This window comes from Tenrec ecaudatus, chromosome 11, assembly GCF_050624435.1.
Source record: "Tenrec ecaudatus isolate mTenEca1 chromosome 11, mTenEca1.hap1, whole genome shotgun sequence".
In the NCBI taxonomy this organism is placed as follows: Eukaryota; Metazoa; Chordata; class Mammalia; order Afrosoricida; family Tenrecidae; genus Tenrec; species Tenrec ecaudatus.
In genome coordinates, this window is record NC_134540.1 from 118,586,158 (window position 1) to 118,601,911 (window position 15,754).

The following is a 15,754-nucleotide window of genomic DNA, read 5'->3' on the forward strand; positions in this document are numbered from 1 at the left end:
ACAGCTGTCCTCAGTCCAGACTGATGTTCCCCATCAGCCCCTTGTGCATGCAGCCCCCCCTCCACCACCCGTCTTCATTCGGCTCCAGGGCCCCTTCCTTGTCCCTAGCCCCTTCCTCACTAGGGTGGGCTCATAGTCTTCTCTCCTCTGGCCACCTGCTTCTGGCTGCTCAGCCAGCTCTGCAAGTCCTCTGCTTCCCTCAGGAAGCCCTGCAGTGCCAGCATCCTCTTCAGATCCTGGCCCCTGTGGTGACAGCCTGAGTCCCCCAACAGTTAGTGTGCATGTGTCCACACTCTGGAGGACAAGGGACCCAATCAAAGGGGCTGCCTGAAGGACAAGGTTCTTCATGGTCTTTTCCCAGGCTGCTCCTCTGGATTCAAGAAGCAAACCCAGGGCAGGGGGAGTTGGGGCTGGCGAGGGTGTGGCTTTGGGGAAGGGCAGGTGACTGGAGCCAGGGAGCCGAGCCCCTGCCCTGCAGGCTCTCCTCAAAGGTTTGTGGGAAGAGGAAACAGTGAAGGACTCATCTTTTCCTGACACATGTCTACAGGCCTCTGTCACGGTTCTCTTCAAGGCAGGGGTAGCATCTAGGGGAATAAGCAACCCCAGCCAGTTTTCTGGTACCCACGGATGCAGTGACCCTCACTGTTGGGCTGCCAACTCCCGCAGTGTCTGCAGCTAATTCCAGAGCCTCCCCTGCATCACACTCAGCTGCTCTGAGACCTCAGTTACAAGGATCTACATATAACTTCCTCCCTGGGGGATGGACAACACAAAAGTGTGTGAAGGGAGACAAAATATGTAAGATCTGACAAATTATCAAGGGTTCATGAGTGAGGGGGGAACAGGGAGGGCGGAGAAAAATGAGGACATGATGCCAGGGCCTTAAGTGGAGAGCAAATGTTTTGAGAATGATAAGGGCAATGAATGTACGGATGTGCTTTACACAACTGATGTATGTATGGATTGTGATAAGAGTTGTATGTGCCCCTAATAAAATGATTTTAAAAAATTAAATCATTTAAATTTCTTAGGACAATGCCATTTGTATTTCAAAGCAACAATCACGAAAGCTACTTTTTCACCTTCACTATCTTCGATTTAGTTTTAGATTGAGCAAAAAACAATTCTGATGCCTTTTTATGAGATGTAATGCAAGTAGACATAAATTTATGCATAATTAAAAATTTGAATGAACAAAATATTGTGTTAAAGAATTTGAACTTTTGTGAAAATCATAGAAAACATATAGCATTTTATTGAAGGGTTGGGAATTTTTTCCTCTATTTTATTCTAGTATTTGGTCTGAGGTTCTTACGGCATATTCTGATTGTTGTCATGTAAGAGAATGTACATTCCATATAAGAGAAAACTTTCCTTATAATATTTTCCTATCCATTGCTTCCTGCTGAATCTCTCATTTGTTCTTTTATCATTTTTTCCTATAAAACACCCAGGGTGCTTAATTTTATTCTTATTAATCATTTATATAAGTTAGGAAAATATTTATTATATATACATTTTTATTAAAAATCTTTTCTTGGAGACTCTTACAACTTTTGTTGCAATCCATATTGATTGCATCAGGCATTTTGTACATATGTTGCCTTCATTCATTTATAGACATTTCTTTCCTTTTCTTTTTTAAAATCATTTTATTGGGGCTCATACAACTCATCACAATCCATACATACACCAATTGTGTAAAACACACTTATACATTCGTTGCCTTCATCATTCTCAAAATTTGCTTTCCGCTTGGGTTCCTGGAATCAGCTCATTTCCCCTTTCCCCTCTCCCCCTCTCACCCTGCACCTCTTCCCTCATGAACGCTTAGTAATTTATGCATTATTATTTTCTCTTATCTTACACTGCGCGGCGTCTCCCTTCACCCATTTTTCTGTTGCCCATCTCCCAAGGGGAAGTTATATGTAGATCCTTGTGATCGGTTTCCCATTTCTACACCCACTTCCCTCCCAGTATCGCCACTCTCACCGCTGGTCCTGGGGGGTTCATCTGTCCTGGATTCCCTGTGTTTCCAGTTCCTGTCTGTACCGCTGTGTATCTTCTGGTCTAACCAGGTTTGCAAGGTAGAATTGGGATCCTGAGAGGTGGGGGGGGGGGAAGCGTTTAATAACTAGAGGAAGGTTGTGAGTTTCATGATTGCTACACTGAACCCTGAGTGACTCATCTCCTTCCCACTACCCCTCCGCAAGGGATGTCCAGTTGTCTACAGGTGGGCATTGGTACCCCGTCATGCACACCCCTCATTCACGATGATATAATCCCCCCTCCCGCCTTTGTTGCTTGAAAACTGGTCCCCTCAGCCCTTCATGATCACACATGTTGGTGTGATGCTTCCATGTGGGCTTTGTTGCTTCTGGGCCTGCTTGTTTACTTTCAAGCCTTTAAGACGCGGGACGCTATATCGCTTGATAGCCGGGCACCATCAGCTTTCTTCACCACACTTAATTATGCACACATTCATCTTCAGCGTTTATGTGGGGAAGGTGATCACACAAGGATGGTTTTTGTTCTTTGGTGTCTGCTACCTGATCCCTTCAACACCTCGTGCTCACTTAGGCTTGTGTGCTTCTTCTCTGTGGGCTTTGTTGCTTCCGAGCTAGATTTCAGCCTGTTTGCCTTGAAGCCTTTAAGACCTCCCAGAGTTTCATTATATTGTGCAGAGAGTGGCTATGAGCGAAACCCACTCGACTGCACCCAACAACAATAACAACAGGACTTGTGCTTCTAACAATATGCTGAAGAAGACCTTAAGAGAATCTCCCCTTCGTTTAGAGCAACGGCTCTCGACCTGTGGGTCGTGCCTACTTAGGGGGTCAAACAGCCCTTTCATGGGGTGGCCTGAATTATAGCAGTAGCAAAATTGCAGCTATGATGTAGCAACAAAAATAATTTTATGGTTGGTTGGTCACGACTACATGAGGAACTGGATGAAAGGGTCGTGAGTAAGAATGTTGAAAACCACTGTCCAAGAGGAAGACTCAATTCTTGATACAGTTGAAGGGCAACAAAATAGACTCAGCCCCAATATAGATGGGATAGCACAGTGGCTGCAACAATAAACACAAGCCAAAGAAACACTGCAAGGATGGCACAAGACGGGACAGTGTTACATTATATTGACATAGAGTTGCTATGAGTCAAAACCCACAAGAAAAAAAAACAGGACTTGTTTATCTAACAATGTACCTAAGTAGACCTTAAGAGAATCTCCTATTAGTTTAGCGCAGCGGGCCTCAAACGAAGGGTCGTGACCCCTTTTGGGGGATGAATGACCCTTTCACGGCAGTGGACCATTCATTAAAGTGGAAAAATTAGAGTTATGATGTAGCAATGAAAATAATTTCATGATTTGGCAGTCACCACTACATGAGGAATGGTATGAAAGAGTCGTGGCATTAGGAAGGTTGAGAACCACTTCCCTAGAGGAAGACAGAATTCTTGGTAGTGTAGAAGGGCAGCAAAGGAGAGGCAGCCCTTACAAGATTGATTAGCCCAGTGGCAGCAACAATGAGCACAGGCAAATGAACAACTCTGAGCATGGCTTTGGACTGGGCAGCATTTCATTATATTGTTCATAGAGTTGCTGTGACCAGAAACCCACTCGACAGCACTCAACAAAAATAACTATAGGACTTGTGCTTCTAACCATATGGTGAAGTAGGACTTAAGAGAAAGTCCTTTAACTTTAGAGCAGCAGTTCTCAACCTGTGGGTCGCGCCCCTTGGGAGGGTAGAATGACCCTTTCATGGGGGTGGCCCGATTCATAACGGTAGTATAATTACAGTGACAAAGTAACAATGAAAATAATTTTATGGTTGCTGACCCCCACAAAATGAGAATCGATATGAAAGGGTAGTGGCATTAGGAAGGTTAAGAACCACTTCTCTAGAGCAAGACACAAATTTGGTACAGAAGGGAAGGAAGAGAGCGGCAGTCTCCAACAAGCTGGATTAGCACAGTGGCTGCAACACTGAGGCCAAGCACACAAGCACGGTGAGGGTGGCACAGGGCAGGGCAGCGTTTCATTATATTGTGCATAGAGTTGCTAAAAGTCAAAACCCACTCGACGGAACTTAACGACAATAACTACAGGACATGTACTTCTAACAATATGCTGAACTAGATCTTAAGAGAAATTCCTCTAAATTTAGAGCAGTGGTTCTTAACTTGTGGTTCGCGACCCCTATGGGGCTTCAGACGAGCCTCTCACAGGTGTTGCCCAATTCATAACAGTAGTGAAATCACAGTAATGGAGTAACAATGAAAAAAAAATTACTGTTGGAGGATCACCACAACTTTAAGAATTGTATAAAGGAGCCATGCCATTAAGAAGGTTCAGAAACACTGCCTGAGAGGAATACACAAAACGTGGTACTGCAGAAGGGCAGCAAGTGAGAGGCAGACCCTACAAGATGGAATAGCTCAGTGGCTGCAACAATGAGTGCCATCAACGAACCACTGTGAGGACGGCACAGGACGGGGCAGCGTTTCATTATATTGTGCGTAGAGTTGCTGAGAGTCAAAACCCACTCGACGGCAACTAACAGCAACACAAAAAGAACTTGAGCTTCTGACAATATGCTGACTTGTATCTTAAGAGAAACTCCTCTTAGTTTAGTGCAGGGTTCTCAGCCTATGAATCACGAACCCTTTTGGGGAGTGAGTGGGTTGAATGACCCTTTCACAAGGGTTGCCTGATTCATAAGATTAGCAAAATTACAGTTATGAAATATCAGCGAAAATTTTGTATGACTGGGGGTCCAGCACTATTTTGGGAACTGCATGAAACGGTCGTGAAATTAGGAAGATTGAGAACCACTGTCCGAGAGGAAGACACAAATGTTGGTAGAGTAGAAGGGCAGCAAAGGAGAGGCAGCCCCTCCAAGTTGGAATAGCTCAGTGGCTGCAACAACCAGCGCAAGCAAAGAACCACTGTGAGCAATGCACAGGATGGGGAGCGTTTCGTTATATTTTGCATAGATTTGCTATGAGCCAAAACCCACTTGAAGGCACCTAAATACAATAACAACAGGACTTTTGCTTCTAACAATGTGCTGAAATATATCTTAAGAGACATTCTTCATAGTTTGGAGCAGAGATTCTCAACCTGTGGGTCATGACTCCATTAGGGTGATGAACTACCCTTGCACAGGGGTGGCCCAATTCATAGCAGTAGCTACATTACAGTTATGAAATAGCAATGACCATAAATTTATGACTGGGATTGTACCCACTACATGAGGAGTGGTATAAAAGGCCTGTAGCATTATAGGAAGGGTGAGAGCCACTGTCCTCGAGCAAGACAGAAATCTTGGCAGAGCAGAAAGGCAGCAAATGAGAGGCAGACTCCCAGATGATAGATTAGCGCAGTGGCTGCAACAATGAGTGCAGACAAGAAACCACTGTGAGGATGGCACAGGACGGGGCAGCGTTTCATTACCTTGTGCGTAGAGTTGCTGAGAATCGAAACCCACTGGGCAACACCTAACCACAATCACTGTAGGACTCATGCTTTTCACAATATGGTGCTGTAGATCCTAAGAGAAACTCCTCTTAGTTTAGAGCAGTGGTTCTCAACCTGTGGGTCGCGAGCCCTTTGGGGGAGTCAAATGACCCTTTCACAGTGGAGGCCTGATTCATAACTGTAGCAAAATTAAAGTTACGAAGTAGCAATGAAAATAATTTTATGATTGGGGGTTCATCACTACATGAGGAAATGAATGTAAGGGCAGTAGAGGGGCAGCGAAAGAGAGGCGGCCCCCCAAAGTTGGATTAGCCCATGGCTGCAACAATGACAACAAGCAAAATAACCACTGTGAGAGTGGCACGAGACGGGGTCTCCTTTCATTATGTTGTGTATAGAGTTGCTATCAGCCAGCACACACTCAAAGGCACCATTCAATAACGACAGGACTGTGCGTCTATGAATATGCTGAAGTAGACCTTAAGAGAAACTCCCCTTAGTTTAGACCAGTGGTTCTCACACTGTGTCACAGTGCCTTTAGAAGACTAATGAACCTTTCACATGGATGGCCTGATCCATAACAGAAGCGAAATTACAGTTATGATGTAGCAATGAAAATATTTTATGGTTGGGGAGTCACCACTACATGAGAACTGGTATGAAATAGTAGTGGCATTCAGAAACTTGAGAACCACTATTCTTGAGGAAGACACAAATCTTGGTACGGAAGGGCAGGAAAAGAGAGGTAGTCCCTAACAAGATGGATTACCACAGTGGCCGCAACAGTGAGCGCAAACAGAAGAACCACCGTGAGGATGCACAGGGCAGGACAACGTTTCATTACATTGTGCATAGGGTTGGTATGAGCCAAAACCCACTCGAAGGCAGCCAAAAACAAGAACAGGATTTGTGCTTCTAACAATATGCTGAAACATACCTTAAAAAGAAACTCCTCTTAGTGTAGAATAGCAGTTCTCAAACTGTGGGTCGTGATGCCTTTTGGGGGGGTGGGAGGAGAATGACTATATCACATGGTGGCCTGATACATAACAGTAGCATAATTTTAGTTATAAAATAACAAGGAAAGTAATTTTATGATTGGGGGGGGAGGTTACCAATACATGAGGAATTGTATGAAAGAGTCGTGCATTAGGAAGTTTGAGAACCACTGCCCTAGAGGAAGACACAAATCTGGGTACAGTAGAAGGTCAGCAAATGGGAGGCAGTCCCCTAAAAGATGGATTAGCACAGAGACTGCAACAATGAGTGAAAACAAAAGAAAAGTGTGAGGGTGTTAGAGGATGGAACAGTGTTTCCTGATACTGTGCATAGAGTTGTTATGAGCCAAACCCACTCGACAGCCCCTAACAACAATAAGAACAGGATTCGTGCGTGTAATAATATACTGAGCTATACCACAGGAGAAACTCCTCTTAATTTAGAACAGCGGTTCTCAACCTGTGATTTGTGAACACTTTGGTTGGTTGAACAACCCTTTCACAGGGTGACTAGATTCATAAGACTTGCAAAATTACAGTTATGGAATAACAGTAGAAAAAAACCTTTATGCTTTGGGGACCACCACTACACATTGGGAAGTGTATGGAAAGGTCGTAGAAATAGGAAGGGTGAGCAACACTGTCCTAGGGGAAGACGCAAGTACAGTAGAAGGGCAGCAGAAGAGAGGAAGTCCCTATGAGACGGATTTGCATGGTGGCTGCAACAATGAGCACAAGCAAAGAACCACCGTGAGGATGATGCAAGACTGGACAGGGCTTTATTATATTGTGCACAGGGTTGCTATGAGCCCAAACCCTCTCCACGGCCCGAACAACAATGACAGGAGGAATCATACATTTAACAGTATGCTCAACTAAACCTTGAGAGAAACTGCTCTTAGTTTAGAGCAGCCGTTCTCAACTTGTGAGTGGTAAATCATTTGGGGGTGTTCGAATGATCCTCCCATAGGCATGGCCAGATACGGAACAGTATCAAAATTACAGTTATGAAGTAGCAACAGTATAATTTTTTGGTTGGGGGGTCATTACTACACGAGGCACTGTATGAAAGGGTCGTGGCATTAGGATTGCTGAAAACCACAGTCCTATGGGAAGACACAAGTCTTGATACAGTTGAAGGGCCGCAATATAGAGTCAGCCCCCAAGTAGATGGAATGGCATAGTGGCTGCAGCAATGAGCTCAAGCTAAGGGAACACTGTGAGGATGGCACAAGATGGGGCAACGTTACATTATATGGAGCATAGAGTTGCTATGAGTCAAAACCCACTCGACTGCACCTGACAACAAAACAACAGGACTTGTGTTTCTTATCATGTGCTGAAGTAGACCTTAAGAGAAACTCCTATTAGTTTAGTGCAGCGGTTCTCAACTTTTGGGTCAAGAGCCCTGTTGGGGGATGAATGAAACTTTCATAGTTGTCGCCCAGTCATAACAGTAGAAAAATTAGAGTTACAAAGTTGCAATGAAAATAATTTTATGATTTGGCAGTCAGCACTATATGAGGAACGGTATGAAAATGTTGTGGCATTAGGAAGGTTGAGAACCACTGCCCTAAAGGAAGACACAAATCCTGGTAGAGTAGAAGGGCAACAAAAAATAGCCAGCCCCCCCAAATATGGCTCCAACAATAAGCACTAGCAAACAACCACTGACAGGATGGCACAGGTCTGGGAAGCATTTCATGATATTGTGCATAGAGATGCGATGAGCCAAAACCACCTCCGCGGAACTTAACAACAATAACAACAGAGCTTGTGTGTTTAACAATATGCTGAAGTAAATCTTAAGAGCAACTCTTCTTAGTTTACAGCAGGGTTCTCAACATTGGGTCGTGAACACTTTCAGGTGGGGGGTGTTTCGAAACACCCCTTCACAGTGATGGCCTGATTCATATCAGTAGCAAAAGTACAGTTATGAAATATCAATGAATATAATTTTATGATTGGGGTCCACCACTACATTGGGAACTGTACGAAAGGGCCGCAGAATTAGGATGTATGAGAAACATTGTCCTAGAGGAAGACACAAATGTTGGTACAGCAGAAGGGCTGCAAAAGTCAGGCAGCCCCTACAAGATGGAATAGATGCAGCAGTGAGCGCAAGCAAAGGACCACAGTGAGGATGGCACGAGATGGGGCCGAGTTTCATTATATTGTGCATACAGTTGCTATGAGCCAACACACACTCAAAGGCACCAAACAATAATAAAAAGAACTTGGGCTTCTAAGAATATTCTGAAGTAGACCTTAAGAGAAACTCCTATTCGTTTAGACCATTGGTTCTCAAACTGTGTGTCGAGACAACTTAGAGGAGACTAATGAACCTTTCACATGGGTGGCGTGATACATAACAGAAGCAAAAGTACAATTATGATGTAGCAATGCAAACATTTTATGGTTGGATGTCACCACTACACGAGGAATGGTGCGAAGTGGTTGTGGCATTTGGAAAGTTGAGAACCACTGCTCTAGAGGAAGACACATATCTTGGTACAGAAGGGCAGGAAAAGAGAGGCAGTGCCCAACAAGATGGATTAGCACAGTGGCTGCAAAAATGAGTGTGAGCAAAAGAACCACTGTATGGAAGGCACAGGACGGGAAAGCATTTCATTACATGGTGCATAGAGTTGGTATGAGCCTAAACCCATTCGAAGGCACCAAACAACAGGATTTGTGCCTCTAACAATATGCTGAAGAAGACTTAAAAAGAAACTCTTAGTGTAGAGTAACAGTTCTCTAACTGTGGGTCACGACGTCTTAGGAGGGAACAATGAGCATTTCACATGGGTGACCTGATTCACAACAATAGCAAATGTGTAGTTATGGAGTAACAAGGAAAATAATTTTATGATTGGGGGGGTCACTAGTACATGAGGAATGGTGTGAAAGAGTCATGACATTAGGAAGGTTGAGAACCACTGCCCTAGAGGTACCTAGACATAGATCTGGGTACAATAGAAGGGCAGCAAAAAGAGGCAGCCCACAGCACGATGCAATACAACAGTGGCTGCAAAAATCCGCGCAAGCAAAAGAACCACTGGGAGGATGGCGCAGGACAGGACACCTTCCAATCATATTGTGCTTAGAGTTGCTAGGCGTCGAAAGCTACACAACAGAATCTAACAATAATTATAGGATTTGTGCTTCTGACAATAGGGTGAAGTAGATATTAAGAGAAACTCCTCTTAGTTTAGACCAGTGGTTTTTAACCTGTGGTTCGCGACCACTTATGGCGATCGAATGACCCTTTCACAGGTGTGAAATGATTCATAACTGTAGGAAAATTACAGTTACGAAGTAACAATAATGCTATGATGGGGGTCACCACTACATGAGGAAATATATGAAAGGCTCATGGCATTAGGAAATTTGACAATCACTGCCCTAGAGGAAGACACAAGTCTTGGTACAGTAGAAAGGCCACAAAAAAGAGGCAGCTACCCAAAAGTTGGATTAGCACAGTGGCTGCAACAATGAGCACAAGCAAAAGAACCACTGTGAGGATGGCATAGGATGGGAAAGCGTTTCATTATATTGTGCATAGAGTTACTATGAGCCAAAACCCACTCGATGGTACCTAACACCAATAACAACAGAACTTGTGCATCTACCAGTATGCTGAATTCTATCTTAAGAGAATCTCCTCTTAGTTTAGAGCAGGGGATCTTCACCTGTGTGTCGCGACCCCTTTGTGGATATGGAATGAAAATTTCACAGGGGTGTCATGACTCATAACAGTAACAAAATTACAGTTATGAAGCTGCAATGAAATCATTTTATGGTTGGGGGGGGGGTCACCACTAAATGAGAATCGGTATGAAAATATCATGGCATTAGGAAAGTTGAGAACCACTGCTCTAGAGGAAGTCCCAAATCTTGGTATGAAAGGACAGGAAAAGAGAGGCGGTCCCCAACAAGATACATTAGCACAGTGGCTGCAACAACGAGCGCAAACAGAGAACCACTGTGAGGATGTCACAGGACAGGGCGGCGTTTCATTATATTGTGCATAGAGTTGCTATGAGACATACCCACTCGACGGCACCTAACAACAACAACAACAAATGTACTTGAGCTTCTAACAGTGTGGTGAATAGACCTTAAGAGAAACTCCTCTCAATTTAGAGCAGCGGTTCTCACCATGTGGGTCGTGATCCCTTTGGGGCTTAGACGAATCCTTTATAGGGTTGCACTATTCATAACTTGTAACAAAACGAGAGTTACGAAGTAGCAAAGAATATAATTTTATGATTGGGGGTCTACCACTACAAAGGAAACTGTATGAATGTGTCGTGGATTTAGGAAGGTTGAGAAGCACTGACCTAGAGGAAGACACAGATATTGGTAGAGTAGAAGGCAGCAAAGGAGAGGCAGCCCCTACAATTTGGAATAGCTCAGTGGCTGCAACAATGAGTGCAAGCAAAGCACCTCTGTGAGGAATGCACAGGACGGGGCAGCGTTTCAGTACATTGTACATAGAGTTGCTGTGAGCCAAAATCCACTCGACGACACTTAACAACAGCAAGAACAGGTCTTGGGCGTCTAACAATATACTGAACTACATCTTAAAGAAACACCTCTTAGTTTAGAGCAGCAGTTCTCAACCTGTGGATCGGGACCTCTTTGGAGGTTGAGCTTCCCATTCACAGGGGTCGGTCTCTTCTTCATAGTAGCAAAATTACAGTTATGAAGTAGCAACGAAAATAATTTTACGAATGGATGTTCACCACAACATCAGGAACTTCATTATAGTGCCAAGGAATTAGGAAGGTTGAGAACCACTGGTTTAGAGCATAGGAAATCTGATGCAATACTGCATATTTTAACACACATGAAGTTGGAAAATAAAGGAAATTGGGAGAGGACGGTAGTATCGAATTCCTATGAGTCAGAATTGCTCTATATCATAGAGTAGCTTAGACAATGAGAAGAAATGACAAAGTCAAAGAGCTGAAGAGAAAATTCCATAGGACACGGGGCAACAGCTTTATGCTCTTGTTAGACCCTCGGGGCCTCCTTATCTTTTGTTGGCTTTCTTAAGCCCATCCCCACCACTGTGAATAGTCTTCATTAAACTCTCTTTAATTAAACCTTCTGCATGTTTTGTTTTCTGCTGGAACCCTCAGAGATATCATTTAATTTTCTTGATTGCAATTCATCTCTAGCATACAGAAATCTTTCAAGAGTTTGTTTTATGTTTTGTTTTCATCCACAATAGCATTTCCTTCCAGATTTGTTTGTCCTCGAAACATGATTAATAGTTCTTTCCTCTCCAATGAAACCCAAGTGATACGCAGCCTGACTGCCTATGAAGTTCATGTGTAGCCTACATGGAGATCCCAACCATTCCCTAGACAAGTGTTTCTCAACCTTCCGAATGCCATGATTCTTTCATACAGTTCCTCAGGTTGTGTTTACCCTGATCATAAAAATTATTTCATTGCTAATTCATCACTGTAATTTTGCTACTGCGATGAACCAGGCAACCCCTGTGAAATTGTCATTGGACCCCCAAAGGCGTCGTGACCCACTGGTTGAGATCCACTACCTTAGACCAACGTATGGCCCGAGGGCTGTATAGGGCCCCCCAAATAATCAATAGCTGCCAGCATCACACATCTCACCAACGAGAAGCGTTTGTAGCCATCAGCTTAGGGGTGAGTTCATTAAATAATTGACCTGTATGGCCCCATGAATGATGTTATAAATCACCACATGGTCCTTGGCAGAAAAACAGGTTTCCAGCTCCTGCTCCAGACCAAAGGTTCCCAAACTTATTCTGCCTACTGCCCTCTTTTCAGAAAAAGAAATTACTCAGGAACCCCCAGCAATGAAAGAATTTTGTACTATAGCCCACCATCCAGGATAAAATGTAGATATCTGCTTTGTAGATCTCTGGATTTTTCTGTGCCCAGTAGGTGGGTGGTGTTGCCCACTTTGGGAAACGAGACTCTAGGAAAATCAGGTGTGTTTTCACTCTCTCTCCAAGAATTTCAGTTGAGGAGCAAGATCTGTCTTGAAAGAAGTGTATCCAGATTGCTCCTTAGAGGCATGGATGGCTAGACTTCATCTCACATCCTTGGGCATCAGGAGCTATGAGAAGCAACATCATGGAAAAGGCCATCATGCTTGGTAAAGGGGCGCCCAAAAGGGGAAGACCCTCACCAAGATGGATGGACACAGTTTCTACAACAACACACTAAAACATAACAATTGTGAGGCTGGCACAGGAGCAGGCAGTGTTTCTTTCGGTTGTATGTAGAGTCGCCATGAGTTGAAACCAACTTGAAAGCATCCAACAAAACCAGATGTGGAGAAAGCATGGCCTGGTCTGTGTACAGTGGCCCCACCAAGGTTCCTCATCAGTTGTGTTTGAATGGGCCAGGTGCTCTCACAAACCTCCTCTTCAATAGACAACTTAGAATGTTTTCTTTCTGCCCAGGAACCATCCTGAAATTTAAAATGACCATTTGACACTGAGTTGATTGCGATTCATGGTGAGTCATAGGACTTTCAATGGGCATAACCTTTCAGAAACAGATGGCCAGGCTTTTCTTCCAAGGTATTTCTGGGTGCGCTTGAACCTCCTCAGTTTCTGTTAATGGCCAAGTGTTTTAACCATTTGTACTCTCCAGGGATGACTCACAGCTCTATATATCCTTAAAACTGACATCTCTCCTCTCTTTGGAAAGCCATGGCAATTGTCCTGCTTCAGTAGATTTACCTTCTTTAAATATAGGAATGACATATACTTCTACCACCTCATAGAAAATGTCAGAAACTCGTAGCTCTCATTTAATAATGGCGTGGGTGATTACATATTGGGCTGCTAATCCCAAAGCCAACAGTTCAAAACCACCAGCCACTCTCAGGGAAAAACATGAAATTTTCCAATCCTATAAAGTTACAATCTCAAATACCCACAGGAGCAGTTGGACCCTGTCCTATAGGGTAGAACTCAGGTCATGGGGAGTCAGAGTGGATTCGATGGCAGTGAGTTTGGTTTGGTTTTTGGACTCCCCTCCTACCACAATAGCTCACAATTACTAAGTGCATGTTATGTACTAGTGTTCTAAGCATTGCATGTACATTCACTCATTTCATCCCACGGGTGGTGGTGTGGGTGAAGCATTAGAACTGCTAACCAGAAGGTCGGGGGTTCAAACCCACCAGCTGTTCTTGGGAATCAAGATGGGGCTGTCTGAGCTCATAAAGATTTTCAGGGTCGCACGTCTGCAGGGACAGTTATTACTTCATCCTGCTGAGTTGCTATGAGTCTGAATGAACTCTAGAGAAGTGGGGTTTTGGTGACTTTTGCAACCCCTTTAAGAGGAGCGCTGGCGGGTCAATAGAGAAGCACTTGACTATTTACCAGTAGCTCAGCGAAACACTCAGCAGCTTCCCATGAGAATGATGCGTCAATTTGCTCCAGTATCAGTCACAGCCTATGGGAACACCTATAGAATGGTTCCACTCTGTCCTCCAGGCTCACTATGAGTTGGAATCGACTGACCCATTGGTAGTGCATCAGCTTCTGTCTATAGGTGAGAACACGAATGCACAGAGAGGTGAAGCCATCTGGCCCAGGGGTAACCAGGTTATCCAAGGGGGTGCTGGAATTTAAATCCCAGCAGACTAGCCTCAGAGACTACAGGCTTAGCTCTACCATCTGCTGATATCTGGACTAAGAGTGGTTGGATTTTGCCTCCATTTCCCTACACATCATCTCCACTGTCCCCTATCAAGCAAAATTAGCTTGAGCATTCAACAGGCACCCTCCAGCCCTGCCCGATTGCACACGCGCAGGGGAGAAAAGGATGGGGAGATCACTGGGCTGTTTTAGCTGCCACCTCTACTCGCACTGCGCCAACACACCCACAACGAAGTCAGAGAAAGAATTATTGGCCTTGTAACCACTCCTCAGCCCTGACACCTTGGAGAGAGCCAAAGCCACTCTCTTGGACACCCACTCGACTGCTACCTGGGAACTTCCCATGGAGCACTTGGGGACAAAGGAGAGGGAGCACGCCTGCAATGTAATTAACATTATGACAACTTGTTCCCCCCTTGGAGAATGACACCATTAGTTGCTTCAATGGTGCATGAAATGCAAATTACACGACTCAGGGGTATCACGTCTGAGCAGCCATGATGCTAAGTGATGAGGCTCTCCATCGAGCAGCCCCTCCCCAAGCAGCAGGAACTACGTAACCCAAGCCCCGAGGCCGACAGCTGAGACCGAGGTCCTGTGGTCTTTGAATGTGCCTACTTCACAGAGCCCACAAGGGAGGATTTTTCAGGTGGCCCTGGATGCCAGGCTGGGATGTTCCAGCCACCTGCTGTCATCACCCTGGCCCTCCCATTTTCTTTAAAGGGAGTCGAACGCTGGACAGCACCCTTTCCTCTCTGTCTCTCAGAAAATTAGGAAAAGGGGGTGGTGGCTGTGGTTGTGGTAATATCCTTCTTACTAAGGAGTTTTGGTGATGCTGTGGGTTAAGCATCCCGCTACTAATCACAAAGCCAGCAGTTCAAACCCACTAGCTCTTCTGAGAGGGAGAAAGATGAGGCCGTCTGACAATGGACAAATTTATAGTGTCAGAAACCCACAGAGGCAGATCCAAACTCGTCCCCCAGATTACTGCCATATCCATTCTGCCTCCCATTCATTACTCTGTCTGGCTCAAATTACTCCGTGTTCACTCCCTGGCCTGCCCCCCACAGTTCCCTACCCCCTTTCACCACGAACTCTCTGGACACTACTCGAAATCAGCTTGAGACACTGGACCAGCCACACTTCTTTGTGGCCCATGAAAGAACTTTCCAAAACCTCATGTCACAAGCAGGTCCACTTGCTTTTAGAGAAGAGGCATAGGCGAAATTGTATGTTTCCACCTTGAGAGGGGCAAGCACCACCATGTACAATTAGTAGGTGACCACCAGTGTGTCACTTTTGTGGTCACCACACATCTCCTTTGGGGACCCATTTGCCCCTCTCCTAGCACCCTGATCCCTGGTGCCATGGCTAGACAGGGATGGGAAATCCATGTGCTCAACCAGGAACTTCCAGGTGGAATCAGAGCCACTGTCCCCTCTGCAGAGCCTCTGTGAGGACAGGGAGTTTGGAAACACAGCCTAAAGCTGCAGTAGGATAAATTTAAGAAATGATCACGCATTTACCCTAATGTCAACTGTACAAATCCCACAACCACCCTTCAAATGCCCTGCCACTGAGCAGAGCCAAAAGCAG